The sequence below is a fragment of the Bos indicus genome, chromosome 21 (genome assembly GCF_029378745.1).
Source record: "Bos indicus isolate NIAB-ARS_2022 breed Sahiwal x Tharparkar chromosome 21, NIAB-ARS_B.indTharparkar_mat_pri_1.0, whole genome shotgun sequence".
NCBI lineage: Eukaryota > Metazoa > Chordata > Mammalia > Artiodactyla > Bovidae > Bos > Bos indicus.
In genome coordinates, this window is record NC_091780.1 from 29,587,295 (window position 1) to 29,601,939 (window position 14,645).

The 14,645-nt window shown below is 39.9% G+C and overlaps 1 long non-coding RNA gene across 10 annotated transcripts in view; it reads left to right on the forward strand.

Annotated features, from left to right (window-relative positions):
- Window positions 1–14,645, forward strand: part of LOC109575668 (uncharacterized) — a 142,309-nt gene that overhangs the window by 108,203 nt on the left and 19,461 nt on the right. The gene's annotated exons all lie outside the window — the stretch shown is intronic.

A 14,645-nucleotide genomic window follows, 5' to 3' on the forward strand; every position in this document is an offset into this window, starting at 1 on the left:
GTTACAATGTTTTTTATCCTTTCTACCCACGATTATATCTATTTAGGACTTTTGCCTGGTCTCTGCAGCCGTGCATTTATCATTTTCAGTTTCATCCAGGAGAAGCATACTTTTAGCTCTGTTATGCACTTTTCTCTCTGGCATTTACTTTTGTAGGCTGATACACAGCAGACGAAAGAACAAGTTTAGGATGACTCTGACCTGGATTATAAACACTGAGAGACAGAGGCCCTGCTGCAAAGTATGGCAGTCTGTCTGGAGCTCCCTCTAGGTACTTCAGAATGCTTTGTGTTACTGTTTTCTCAGATTTGACTTGCGTGTGATGTACCATGGGCTTCCCTGATAGTCCAGCTAGTAAAGAATCTGCCTGCAATGCAGAAGACACCGGTTTGATTCCTGGGTTGGGAAGATCCGCTGGAGAAGGGGTGGGCTACCCTCTCCAGTATTCTTGGGCTTCCCTTGTGGCTCAGCTGGTAAAGAATCCACCTGCATTGTGGGAGACCTGGGTTCGATCCCTAAGTTGGGAAGATGCCCTGGAGAGGGGAAAGGCTACCCACTCGAGTATTCTGGCCTGGAGAATTCCATGGCCTGTACAGTCCATGGGCTCACAAAGAGTGATTGTACCATATCCAGTGTTTACTATTCTTTTACATCTCTTTTTGTTTTCATATTTTAAGAAATACTTTGGCTTATGGTTCAGGTATATTTGCTTTTGAAATTGAGGGGCCAGAAGGAGATAGGAGGACAGATTGTAGAGTTGCTGGCAATTTGCTGCTTATTGGCTGATGCCCTGGTCAGCCTTCTCTATTGTGTTACTATTAGAGTATCTTATACTTGTTAAATGATTGATGTTGTTGTTCAGTTGCCCAGTCTGGTCTGACTCTTTGCGACCCCATGGACTGCAGCATGCCAGGTTTCCCTGTCTTTCACCATCTCCCAGAGTTTGTCCAAGTTCACATCCATTGCATTGGTGATGCCATCCAGCCATCTTATTTTCTGATTCTCTCTTCTCCTTCTGCCCTCAATCTTTCCCAGCGTCAGGGACTTTTCCAATGAATTGGCTATTCACATCAGATGATGTAAATAAATGAGCTACCCCATGGTAAATTCAAGAAATCTTGAATAAAAATGTTGTTTTTCATTTCCATTGCTAAATCCCAACCTCTCTCTGCCAGTGTAAATACTGTGAATCTGGTTATGAATTTCATAACCACCACAGGCACAGAGTGATGAAAAATAGAATGCTCAGTAGGAAATTTGAAGGAAAACTTAAAATGCTGACAGATTAGCAGCTAATTCACACGTTTAAATTTCTTTGATTTGCTGTATATCTTGGCTTCATTGGCATCTTTACTGCAGCGCCCTTCTTCCAACTCATTATCCATTTCCTCATTTTATCCACAGTTTGGATATTGAGCTATTTGTTTTATTTATGTTGAAGGTAACTTGTTCATAATATGTTTCTTATGTCACTTAACCATATATCGCTCATGGATAAGCTATTTTTTTTCTTTATCCATTTGCTTTTCATACATTTCAGAGTAATCCTAGGATGTCTGTAAAACTATATGATATCCAATATAGTAAAACAAAAGCTTTAAAAGTAATACATACAAATAAAAACAGTATCAGATTTCCTTTTATAAGTGGTTCATCTTTTAATTCCATCATTGGCTTTTATATTAAAATAAATTTTCATTTATTTCCATAATTACTTAAATTAACAATAAAAATTATCCTGTCCACAATAAATGGTATTCATATCAATATAAATAAGAAAAAGCTATATATAATAATATAAATTATTTCTGAATATCATTCAATACATACACACAAAACTAAAACACCATGGAAAAGCATTTTAAACCTCAGTTTGTAGTAGGTAAAATCATATCTGTAACAATGGTATCATAAACACCAATGAGACGTTGATTGTTAGCTTCCTTGTTGTATGGAAGAGGTAAGCTGTGGGATACTTGAGTGATGGAGCTTCTTTGAGGAGCTGACAAGCCTTTTTATTACTTAGTTGCAAGTGATAATGTATTAGACACTGTTCAATTATATTTTTGCTTCAAAATAGCCTTTGAAGTTCTGTTGAATGTGAACACTGGTTAAACACAACAGTAGAATATCTTCTCCCCTAACCTGCGTAATGGAGAAGGAAATGGCAACCCACTCCAGTGTTCTTGCCTGGAGAATCCCAGGGACAGGGTAGCCTGGTGGGCTGCCGTCTATGGGGTCGCACAGAGTTGGACACGACTGAAGTGACTTAGCATAGCATAACCTGCATAAAGCCAGCAATTAAGCCTTAAGAGTAAAACGGATGAAGCATCCTTAAACCATGATCAAATTCTGAACTACCCCTGCATCTCTGCCAAAGGGCCTGGCCAGGGTAGACCCCATTTTCAATTTTTATCCATGTCTCTGACCTACCTTCTGACTTACTGCAGAGGGTAATCAGTGGATTAATTGTAGAACCACATGAAAATTCCTGGTATCTTAATAGATCCGCCATTGTGTTATAGGATTTGGACAGAATAGTTAAACCCTTTACCTTATGAAATAAAGGAAATTGCACATGATTGAAACCAAATGGGAATCTGCACTGTGTACTGAGGTTTCTTTCTGCCCATATGTCTTCTTTGGCATGTGTGATACTGAAAAGCCATTTTCCTCTGGCCTGGAGCCACCTTAGCTGTTTGGTGTAGCTTCTGTGTGAAGGACATTTGGCTTGTACTTGAAGGATAGAGAAAAAAATGTATTTGCATTTTCTTTAGTGTTTTCCTTTTCTTACTCTTGCTGTCAGATTTCCAGCCTGCATTGATCTTGATCTGTGGGCTTGTTTCTCCTATCTGCAGAATGGCTGCTCACCTAGGTGCACACGGCGGTGCTTTCTAGAACTGCCAGCTGCGAAGGAACACAATTCCCAAGCACAGTAAACAGCACAAGGGGATGAAACTAAGTGTAAAATAAAGCAGCCTGGCATTTTGCTTTGTTTTGAAAGAGATTTTTAACTGACCGGGTTCAGTGCTAAGTGCAGATTTCATAAAAATGCGAGGCAATTGACATTGAGGAAATGATGATTTTTTTAGAAAAACTGAGCACAAAGTTGGCTCAAGGAGAAGGCATTAAGAATAGCTTAGTAAATCTTGTCCCTGTTTTGAACTTAGGAACATTCCGTGCAAATTTATGTTTTTGTTTCCATAATATATATATATGAGAGTTCAATTTCAGAAGAATGTTGTATTTCAGTTTTTAAATTCCCCTTGAAATGCCTTTTTCTGTGGAAGAAACATCTTTGAAAATAGTTACTATTAACTCTAACATTTCATAAAACATGAGACTGAGAGAAGAGCTTGGTAATTCCCAAGAATATAACTCTGTCATCATAAATGTGCATATTTGTGTAGAATTTGGACTTTTTGAAAAATGGAATATCTTTCAGACGATAACTCAGAACCAAATCAACACGTCTGGTTCTACCTAAAAGGGTACACATAAATTCTGTCATTCATTTGCCAAAGTTTCAAACCAAAATTGCAGTTTCTTTTCAGAGCCAAAATTGCCAAACATTTCTCATATAAACCCTGTAAGTGGTGCATTTGGAAATTGTAATACTTAATATGCCCTTTTATTAAAAAAAAGTTAGTGCTTTAAAAATATCAAGTATAACAAAAATTTCTTTTATTGATTTTATTGATTTTTAAGAGCAGTTAAGTAAATTTTCTAAATTGAGTGAATAGATAGTAGATATATTTAATAATTTTTCAATTATACTAGTATGATTTAATTTCTAAACTTAAGAGTGTCATAATTTGTGTTCCAATTTCTGCTTCTGTTGTTACAGCCTACTTCTCATTTATAGTTTACACTTGTGGTACTTTTCTCTTTCTTGTAATTAGTTTTGATAGAACCAGTTAATCATTTCTCATTGAAACATACTGAACAAAGAATGGTTCTTGGGTTTCAAAAAAGTCTATTAATAAAAAAATTTGAAAGACTGGTCTTACATATAAATATCAGTGAAAACATTCTAAACATACTATTTGCAACTGGAATCCAAAGCAATATTAAGAAGATAGAATGTTATGCTTAATTGGGATGGATTCAAAAATTCAAGGATATTTTTGTACAGGAAGATATGTTACCTTAATTCAGCACATAAAAAAGTCAAAGAGGGAAAAGTAAACATTTGCAGTATATATTGAAATGATACTTTCAAAATATAAACATCTAGTCTCATATTTTTAAACTTAGTAAACTAAAATAGAAATGTTTTTCTCAAAATGATAAAGAATATTAATTTCAAACCAGGAGCTTACATCTTTTATACATGAGAGTGAAGCGTTGGCACTTTATAGATCTTAAAGAAAAATTGCTTACGTTTAGTTGAATACATGTCTCTCTTCCTCGGGAAATGACAGGTTCCTTAAGAGCAGGGAGTGACATTTGTAGTTCTGTCCTATAGTAGGTATTTGTTAAATGTTTGTTGAAAAAATCAAGTATCACCCTACTTTTTACAGATGAGGGCACTGAGGCACAGAGAGTAAATGATTTTCTCAGGTTCACACAGGTTGTAGCTACAGTGCTAGGCTTGAACCAGGGCAAGTTGATGCAACTTTCCCCAGTCTATACTTTAGCCCTGCATCATCTCTAACAAAGATTGCCATATGATACATGACCTACTCCATATGGCTATTGCTTTAAACAAATTAATATCTGTAAAGCACCAGGAAAGGAGTCTGGTATATATTGAGAATATGTGAGTTTTAGCTATTACTGTTTGATTTATCCCTACCCTTAATCCCCAACCTTCAGATACTCAACCAGAAATGAATCCATTTAAGTGATAACCATTCAGCCCACATTTATCTTTCTTATGCACAAGGATGCCACACTAGGGCTCTTCTCGTGTTTGATGAGATTCTTTAGGCTTCCCAGTGACAAAGCTAAAGCAGAGACTGCACTGGCCTGTAGAAACTAGGAGAGTACTGACATCAGAAAGTTCACTGTACACTAGGGCACAGCCTACGCATTGTCCCAAACCTGATTCAAGAGGAAAACTTTCAAAGATAAAATATGTATTGATGTGATAACATATTGTGGAGTCTAACACCATCCCTCAGTTCTACTTTCCGATCAGTCAGGTACACTCAAGCTCCCCTGCATTTTATTTGTAATAGTCTCTTACTATAGGAACAATATCAGTTCATTTTATACAATTAGAAAATATAGACAAAAATAAAAAAAATCATATTCCTACAATCAGAGAATATGCACTCACACTCTTAATAGCTTAGTGTATATTCTTTCACACAATATATATGTTATCATGTAAATGACAAATGATATCATACTGTACAAACTGTTGAACTTTCTTTTCTATTCAAGTATCTCTATTTATCATTTCAGTGCATTTTCATCTTATCTAGTGTCTGTATCATCTACACATTTCCCCAGTTGTTCCCAACATAATCCTATTATATTTAAAATTAATGCCTGTTCTCCCAGCTGTCAACATCTATCAACCAAAACCCTTCCATCCATAGATTTTCTCTGGAGAGGTGGGGCCCCCCTCAGGGGAACCTTAGAGAAGTACGCAGTGAGTGGATTGAGGGAGGGTCTTTCTGGCTTCCAACTTCACATACACTCTAGATCAGAGTTGGAACAGATGTCTGCTATTCTCTGCTCTTCAATTTGAACATTAAGCCTCCATATAGTCAATATTAAGCCTCATGTAGACGCAATACTTTGGGTAAAATTCAGATATTTGATAAACTCTGCCTTTCCCTGATCCCCTAACTATCTAGTGAACTATGAACTCAAGAGTAAGGCAATTAGAATAATGTATCCATGATCAACTTGTATTGGCTGCACCTATTCACCACTTTTGTCTCATGATTTGAGGAGAGGAAAATGTGCTCAGGGGCCACGTGGGCTTAATGCCCAACAGAAAGTCCTCAGGACCTTCAACTTCATCCACAGTTGGGACTCCATTGGATTCTCTGAAACTACATGCACCTCAGATTATTTTTATCTCTTTTTGGTGGAAACATTGCTATCTTTTAAGGTGCTCTGATGAATCAGAGGCTAAAGGGAAAACCTTAAGGAGGTTATAATAAAGATGAAAAGGTATGGTAATGCAAAACCTTGGGGGAAATTTAATAAGACTTAAGATTTTGTATATATGGAATTGCTTGAATGATCTTTATGTAAAGAGCAGTTGACAGACGCTCCCAGCTAATTGGACTTCAGGGAGACTGAAATCAGTGGATTGCAGGCTGATTAGAAGCCAGTCTCTTTGGAAATTAAAATAAAGTGTGTATTACTGGGTTTTCTCTTTATGTAGCACATGGACTGATGAATTAAAAACTGTTGCTGTCCTGTCACTGTGTCTCAGGCAGAGAGCACTGTGGATACCCATAGGGTTACAGTAACAGTTGGAGCATCTGCTTTTAGCAAGGGGTTGCTGAACTTCTAGAGAGACTGCTTGCTTGACCACAGGTCCTCTGTGGTCAAGATCTGGGGACATACACGCTTGCTCTCTGAGAGGAAGTCTTATTTATTTTTTTTTAAATTCAGCTCAGATGGACTTCTGTGTGGCTTAGTGTGGCCCATGTCTGAGCTCCAGGTTAGGGTTTTGCTGTTGGCCAATGGAGGGAAGTTTTTCACACAGTAAATTAAGAAAGAGGCTTTTTAAAAAGAGCCTGGTTAAAGTAAATACTTCATTGTTCCAATTTTATTCCTGACATCAGAAAATCTTTATCATCATCACTGCCCATCCAAAGTAAGGAAATCCTTGAGGTTGGGGAGCAACATCAATGATTCTGAAAGATTGAGTGATATGATGGATTTCTAAATGTCCTTATTATTCAGTGTATTACTTTTGGAAATGGCACTTAGAGAAAGTTTTGGGATGATACTCTGGAGATGATCTGTTTGGCATGATGCTGTCATTGGCCCAAACTATTTTGTCCAATTAGTGACTAGTGATTTGTTCGAAAGAGAAGACAAAAGCAACAAGAATTCAGGAAAACTGTAGAACTGGGAGGAGCTCAGTACCCTACCCTCAGGGGGGTCTCTCCACCCTGAATAGAAAGAAGAAAGATAATGGGCTCTGATGTGGTTGCTTCAGGGATCAATAAAAGTTGCTAAGCTCATTTGCAGAGAAGGTTACTGGACTTCTTTTTTATTTCTCAGCACAAGCTAGCAGAATGGTAGTCCTCTTTCCTAGTTTAATGGAAAAATAGTTGACGTGTATCACTCCTTAATGCGCACAGCAATCACTCTTCAATGTACACAGCGTGATGGTTTGATTTACGTATATTGTGAAATGATCTTCACAATAGGTTCAGCTAACATGCACTATCTCATGTGTGCTAAATCACTTCAGTCATGTCCTACTGTTTGTGACCCTGTGGACTGTAGCCCGCCAGGCTCCTCTCTCCATGGGATTTCCCACGCAATGCTGGAGCGGGTTGCCATGCCCTCCTCCAGGGAATCTTCCTGACCCAGGGATTGAACCCACAGCTTTTATGTCTCCTGCATTAGCAGGCAGATTCTTTACCACTAGCACCATTGTCTCATATGGATGCAATAAAAACAAAAGAAAAAACATTTTCTCCCTGCAGTGAGAACTCTTGGGCTTTACTTTCTTAGCACCTTTCCTGTATGTCATATAAGTGTCAGCTTTCATCATCATGTTGTATAGCATAGCCCTAGTACCTAGTAGTAGAAGTAGTACATCTACTTCTGCTTTATTGACTATGCCAAAACCTTTGACTGTGTGGATCACAACAAACTGTGGAAAATTCTGAAAGAGATGGGAATTCCAGACCACCTGACCTGCCTCCTGAGAATCTGTATGCAGGTCAAGAAGCAACAGTTAGAACCAGACATGGAACAACAGACTGGTTCCAAATTGGGAAAGCAGTATGTCAAGGCTGTATATTGTCACCCTGCTTATTTAACTTATATGTAAAGTATATCATGTAAAGTGCCAGCCTGGATGAAGCCCAAGCTGGAATCAAGGTTGCCGGGAGAAATATCAATAACCTCAAGATTTGCAGGTGACACCACCCTTATGGCAGGAAGCAAAGAACTAAAGAGCCTCTTGATGAAAGTGAAAGAAAAAAGTGAAAAAGCTGGCCTAAAACTCAACATTCAGAAAACTAAGATCATGGCATCCAGTCCCATCACTTCATGGCAAATTGATGGGGAAACAGTAGAAACAGTGACAGACTTTATTTCCTTGGGCTCCCAAATCCCTGCAGATGGTGACTGCAGCCATGAAATTAAAAGATGCTTGCTCCTTGGAAGAAAAGCTATGACAAACCTAGACAGCATATTAAAAAGCAGAGATTACTTTGCCAAAAAGGTCTGTCTAGTCAAAGCTATGGTTTTTCCAGTAGTCATGTATGGATGTGAGAGTTGGGCTATAAGGAAAGCTGAGCACCAAAGAATTGATGCTTTTGAACTGTAGTGTTGGAGAAGACTCTTGAGAGTCCCTTGAACTGCAAGGAGATCAAACCAGTCAATCCTAAGGGAAATCAGTCCTGAATATTCATTGGAAGGACTAATGCTGGTATGGATGTGAGAGTTGGATTATAAAGAAAGCTGAGTGCTGAAAAATTGATGCTTTTGAACTGTGGTGTTGGAGAAGACTCTTGAGAGTCCCTTGGACTGTAAGATCAAACCAGTCAATCCTAAAGAAAATAAGTCCTGAATATCCATTGGAAGGACTGATGCTGAATTTGAAACTCCAATACTTTGGCCACCTGATGTGAAGAACTGATTCCTGGGAAAAGACCCTGATGCTGGGAAAGATTGAAGGCAGGAGGAGAAGGGGACAACAGAGGATAAGATGCTTGTATGGCATCACTGACTCAATGGACATGAGTTTGAGTAAGCTCCGGGAGTTGGTGATGGACAGGGAAGCCAGGTGTGTTGCAGTCCATGGGGTCGAAAAGAGTCGGACACGACTGAGCAAATGAACTGAGTACTTGATTATCTTACAACTTGATTTTGTACCTTTTGACCACCTTCATCCAGTTTCGCCTACCCCCACCCTTTGCCTCTAGTAACCACAAGTCTGATCTCTTTTTCTATACATTTGCTTTTTTGCATTCTACATATCATTGAGATTATACAGTTTTGTCTTTTTCTGTCTGATTTATTTCACTTACCATAATGTCTTCACAGTCCATCCATGTTGTCACAAAGAGGAGGATGTCCTCATTTTTTATGGTTGAATAATATATATTTGTGTATGTACTACAATTTCTTTATCCATTCATGCATTGACATCAGCATATTCAACATAGGCTTTCTTCAATGCAGAAGCAAGTCTGAAAATTCTGGGACCATGTGATGGCGTCATGCAATCCAAGACTGAGTTCTTCACAAGTGGCTTGTAGAGGTGAAGAGAGTCGGGCAGACATGCCCTGATTTATTCTCTCATTTTTTTAAAAAAATAAAGGAAAAGCTGTTTCTTAGGGAACCAACTTGCCCTCACACTTCTCACCCATCTTCAGAAAAGGCAAATAGGACTGTTTATTTGTTCAGTTGTTCATCACACTCATTCAGTAAGTAGTGGAGAATTCATTGTACAGCACAATAAGTGCTAGACCTCCAAGGAGGGCAAACATCAAGGAATTCTTCTAAATTTCCAGTAAATTGACATATTTAACTTGAAGCCATCTAAGGAAGTGTTTCTATGAAACTAATATTTGTACTCTCAAATATTTGTACTCATAGAGGTGAGCAATAATAAAGCATTTTTCCAGGTCATCTACAATTTGTATATTCCTATGGGAGAGGTAATGGCACCCCACTCCAGTACTTTTGCCTGGAGAATCCCATGGACGGAGGAGCCTGGTGGGCTGCAGTCCACGGGGTCACTAGAGTCGGACATGACTGAGTGACTTCACTTTCACTTTTCACTTTCATGCATTGGAGAAGGAAATGGCAACCCACTCCAGTGTTCTTGCTTGGAGAATCCCAGGGACGGGGAAGCCTGGTGGGCTGCCATCTATGGGGTCGCACAGAGTCGGACACGACTGAAGCAACTTAGCAGCAGTAGTAGCAGCATGGGAGAGGTGCTTTTGATTCACTACTACTGTACCTAGAGTTTTGACACATATTAGGTCCTTCATAAATAGGGGAGGAGAGAAGGAGGGGAGTGCAGTGTAGACTGTATGTGAAGGGAAATGGAGGAGGAAGAGGAAGGGTGTGGGGTGTAGACTGTGTTGAAGGGAAATGGAGGAGGAGGTGGTGGAGGTGGAGGAGGGTTGTAAGGGTTGAATGCATGTGAAGGCAAACAGAGGAGGAGGAGGTGGAGGTGGGTGTAGAAGCATGTGAAGGTGGCCATAGGAAAAGAGATCTGCATCTGGGTGGCAAGTATGGTCTTTTAGATAGCTGAGATTCCTGGCTCCTGTATCTGGTGGCTTCTATTGAGTTTACTTGGCAGCTTATTAGAAACACACATACCTAAGGCACAGGTTTTAGTTGAGGTCTGGTCACTGCATTTTTATGATGCTTTTGGGGTTTGAGGACATGTTTGGCGGAACTATTGATCTGATAAAAAGGACAGAAGGTCTGAAGGAGGATTGTCACCATACAGAAGGAAAGACGGACAAGATGAGGAAGGGTGAAATGGCTTTGATGTTACATACGGATATATCCAAAAAGCATGTGAAAAGTTAGGACTTAGAGTTCAAGGATGTTGAGGACTGGAGTTATCTTTTGCAGAAGATGTGTGGACATCTTTGGGATCACCTACAGTTAGAGTATAGAGGTGAGAGGAGAAGAAATAACTCTGGTTGGGGGAATGTCTGTCTTTATGGGGATGGAAAGAATAAGGAGCCTTCCAAAATTATAGTGAGAGGCGGAAATAACAGAGTTTTAGGGTCAGGAACACTGAAAGAAATATCATGCTATGAAGGAGCCAGTGGTCACCACAATCATAGAGATCAAGTGTGAGAAACAGGAACAGACCTTGGGATTTGGTGACTTGGTCATAATTTTCACCATCATCATTTCTGTTATTACTGCTTGTGCTATTTTATTGATATTTCCCTAGGCTGAGTTCCTAGAGGTGAAGGGAGTTCTAGAGTAAATATTGTGTTTGATTCTTGCGCCATGTTGGCATACTGCTTTCCCAGAGAACTTACTCATTTAAAAATGCCACCAGCAGTGGATGAGAGTACCTCAGCCACATTGAGCACCAGCATTACAAATGACAGTTCTTAATTACTGCCTTCCAAGTATTTATCACGTATCTCTTTCTTATAACCAAAACCAAAAAAAAAAAGTTAAAAGCAAAGATGCTCTTTAAAGGAAGAATATTAAGGCGGCCTACTCTGGAGTCTAAAAATGATGGGAAGAAGAGTGGAAACCACCACCATGCTGCTGAACAAGAAATTAACCACTCCTCTGAGAGCAAGGTTACACAACACAAACATCATGTCTCTTACTCCAGGTTATACTTTCAACAGAGGGCCAAGGCTTGTTTTGCTTTGTTTGTTTGGTTTGACTTTTCACTTCCCTTTATCTAATCAAGTGAAGCTGAGCAAATAAACTTGAGCCAATGAGAATTTTATAGGAGACTGGATAGTGATGATTAGTAAAAGATTTAAAATATAAACTTCTGTTTGTCTCTTGTTAGGTCACTGCTAGTTTAAAGAATTTTGATGTTTTGCCTATTCTTTTTCTTTAAAAGAAATATTGAAAAGCAGATGGTTCCCTAAATTATAAACTGTTACATGGGAGGCCTTTTTAGATAAGATGCCAGAGGCTGTATTGTTTGGTGTATTTAGGGTCAAATAAGTGAGTGATCCAGAGAAGGCGATGGCACCCCACTCCAGTACTCTTGCCTGGAAAATCCCATGGACAGAGGAGCCCGGTAGGCTGCAGTCCATGGGGTCGCTCAGAGTCGGACAGGACTGAGCGACTTCACTTTCACTTTTCACCTTCATGCATTGGAGAAGGAAATGGCAACCCACTCCAGTATTCTTGCCTGGAGAATCCCAGGGACAGGGGAGCCTGGTGGGCTGCCGTCTATGGGGTCGCACAGAGTCGGACACGATTGAAGCGACTTAGCAGCAGCAGCAAGTGAGTGATCATTTTCCATGGTGCGGTGAGCTTCTCTACCTAGAGTTTTGAAACTAAGTTGAGAAATGTGACCTTAAACAGTGTGTCCAGAACTGCCAATCCATTCATGGGAGCATGGAGCCATGGTAATGCCAGATTAGCTAAGGAGTTACTGAGTTATTCAGGATCTGTGCAAAGAGCAGCTTCTGTATAAAAGAGACCCTTGTAGAAGTATTTTAGGGAAGTTGAAAGCCTCTATTCCAGTGTTGTGTAAAGGGATAGCACTTGGATCTGCCAAGATATGCAGACCCTAAGGCTGGCCCAGGAGAGACCCAGAAGTGGGGACATAGTTGGAGAACATACCTAAGGGGAAGGTCTTTGCCATGGAAGGGCCACACCTTCTGGCCACACTTTCTGGACTAGCTAGGGCTGGGAACAATTGTGCAGTACTCAAATCACTTCAAGCTAAGTTTTGAAAACTGAGAAGGTTCACAGTAACAATACTTTTAATTAAAGGAAGACCAGGTCATCTCTCCCAGGCAACCAAAACCTACCCAAGGGCCCATACAAAACGATGAGGAGTGTGAGTCATGTTTTACTGTCAGAGATAATCTTCCAATCTACTATTTTAGAGAATCAGTTTAGAGCACTCATAAATCTGCATTCCCTTGATTTTTTTGAAATAAATATAAGCTTTATGATAATCAGTGAGAAAGATAAAAAGTAGAGCCACTACTCTGTGCCAGGCACTGAATTAAGTACTTTATGAATATTAGCTTCATTTAATCTTCACAACCATTCAGTGATATGTACTCATTTTGCAGATGAGAAACATGAGGGGTTTGTCTCTTGTCCAAAGCTTTTACATACCATGTGGCTGCTAAGGGACAATGCAGGGATTTGAAGCCAGTTTCTCTGAGCATGTGGCTTAACCAGTATGCTGTGCTGCTTCACTAGCTGGTTTCAATTTTCCATGGTGGATTACCAGATGAAACTGGCTGGTCACCCAGCAAGACAGGCCAACAGCTTATGTTTGCATGTTATGAGCCAGAGGCGTGGAATCCCTGGCTGCAAGTGTAGGTTTCTCTTCACTGGACTTTGGAGATCTTTGGGTTTCATGATGCCCTTGGATGTCTAAACTCCAGGGTGATCTCTCCATGCCAAGTGTGAGCCCAGTTTGAAGGGATGAGGGAGCATCACCACCCCATGCTTCCTTTCCGTCTCTTTGCCTGAGATAAAGATCAGCCTCTTGGGGCCTCAGAAAGATGCTCTGGGCTATTAGATAGCAGGAGAGACTTTGCCTCAAGCAGTCCTGGGGTGTCTGCAGATGCTTCAAGAAAGACCCATTTCAGGAAGATAAGCTTACTTCTCTGATCCAGGGAGAATTTAAAATAATACTGCATTTCTTCCTCTGAAACCTTGAGCCTTTTGCCTTGTTGGTGATTTTGTTTCTAGTACCTTTCGTGTGTTTTCCCCTAATGCTGTGTGAGAAGGTTGCGAGGGAGTTCTGGGTCCCCAGCCTGACCCTGCTATATGCTCTGTGGTCCAGACATCTTGAGTGAGTGAGGGCACATGGCCCAGGCCTGTGTGGAGCATAGTGGGGCTGCAGAGACAACCCGGTGGGCTTGTTCTCTAAACCAGCCTTTGTTTTTCTTCAACCCTGTGCTCATCTCAGGTTTCACTTCAGTTATTTTAGTGATTCATAGAAAAGAAGAAATTTTTGTTTTCCTAGAATGCTTGGGAAATTGTACATGAAAATCCCTAGCTGTGGTATGTTATTTCATTTGTTTTATTATTACTGTGTACTGGAAAAAATACAATGTCTGTGCCATTACTAGTAATAACTTTTTTTATTAAATGTTTTTTTTTAATTGACTTTATTTTTTAATATAAATTTATTTATTTTAATTGGAGGCTAGTTACTTTACAATATTGTATTGGTTTTGCCATACATCAACATGAATCTGCCACAGGTGTACTCGTGTTCCCCGTCCTGAACCCCCCTCCCATCTCCCTCTCCATACCATCCCTCTGGGTCATCCCAGTGCACCAGCCCCAAGCATCCTGTATCATGCATCGAACCTGGACTGGCGATTCGTTTCACATGTGACATTATACATGTTTCAATGCCATTCTCCCAAATCATCCCACCCTCGCCCTCCCCACAGAGTCCATAAGACTGTTCTATACATCTGTGTCTCTTTTGCTGTCTCGCATACAGGGTTATCGTTACCATCTTTCTAAATTCCATATATATGCGTTAGTATACTGTATTGGTATTTTTCTTTCTGGCTTACTTCACTCTGTGTAATAGGCTCCAGTTTCATCCACCTCATTAGAACTGATTCAAATGTATTCTTTTTAATGGCTGAGTAATACTCCATTGTGTATATGTACCACAGCTTTCTTATCCATTCATCTGCTGATGGGCATCTAGGTTGCTTCCATGTCCTGGCTATTATAAACAATGCTGTGATGAACATTGGGGTACACGTGTCTCTTTCAATTCTGGTTTCCTCAGTGTGTATGCCCAGCAGTGGGATTGCTGAGTCATA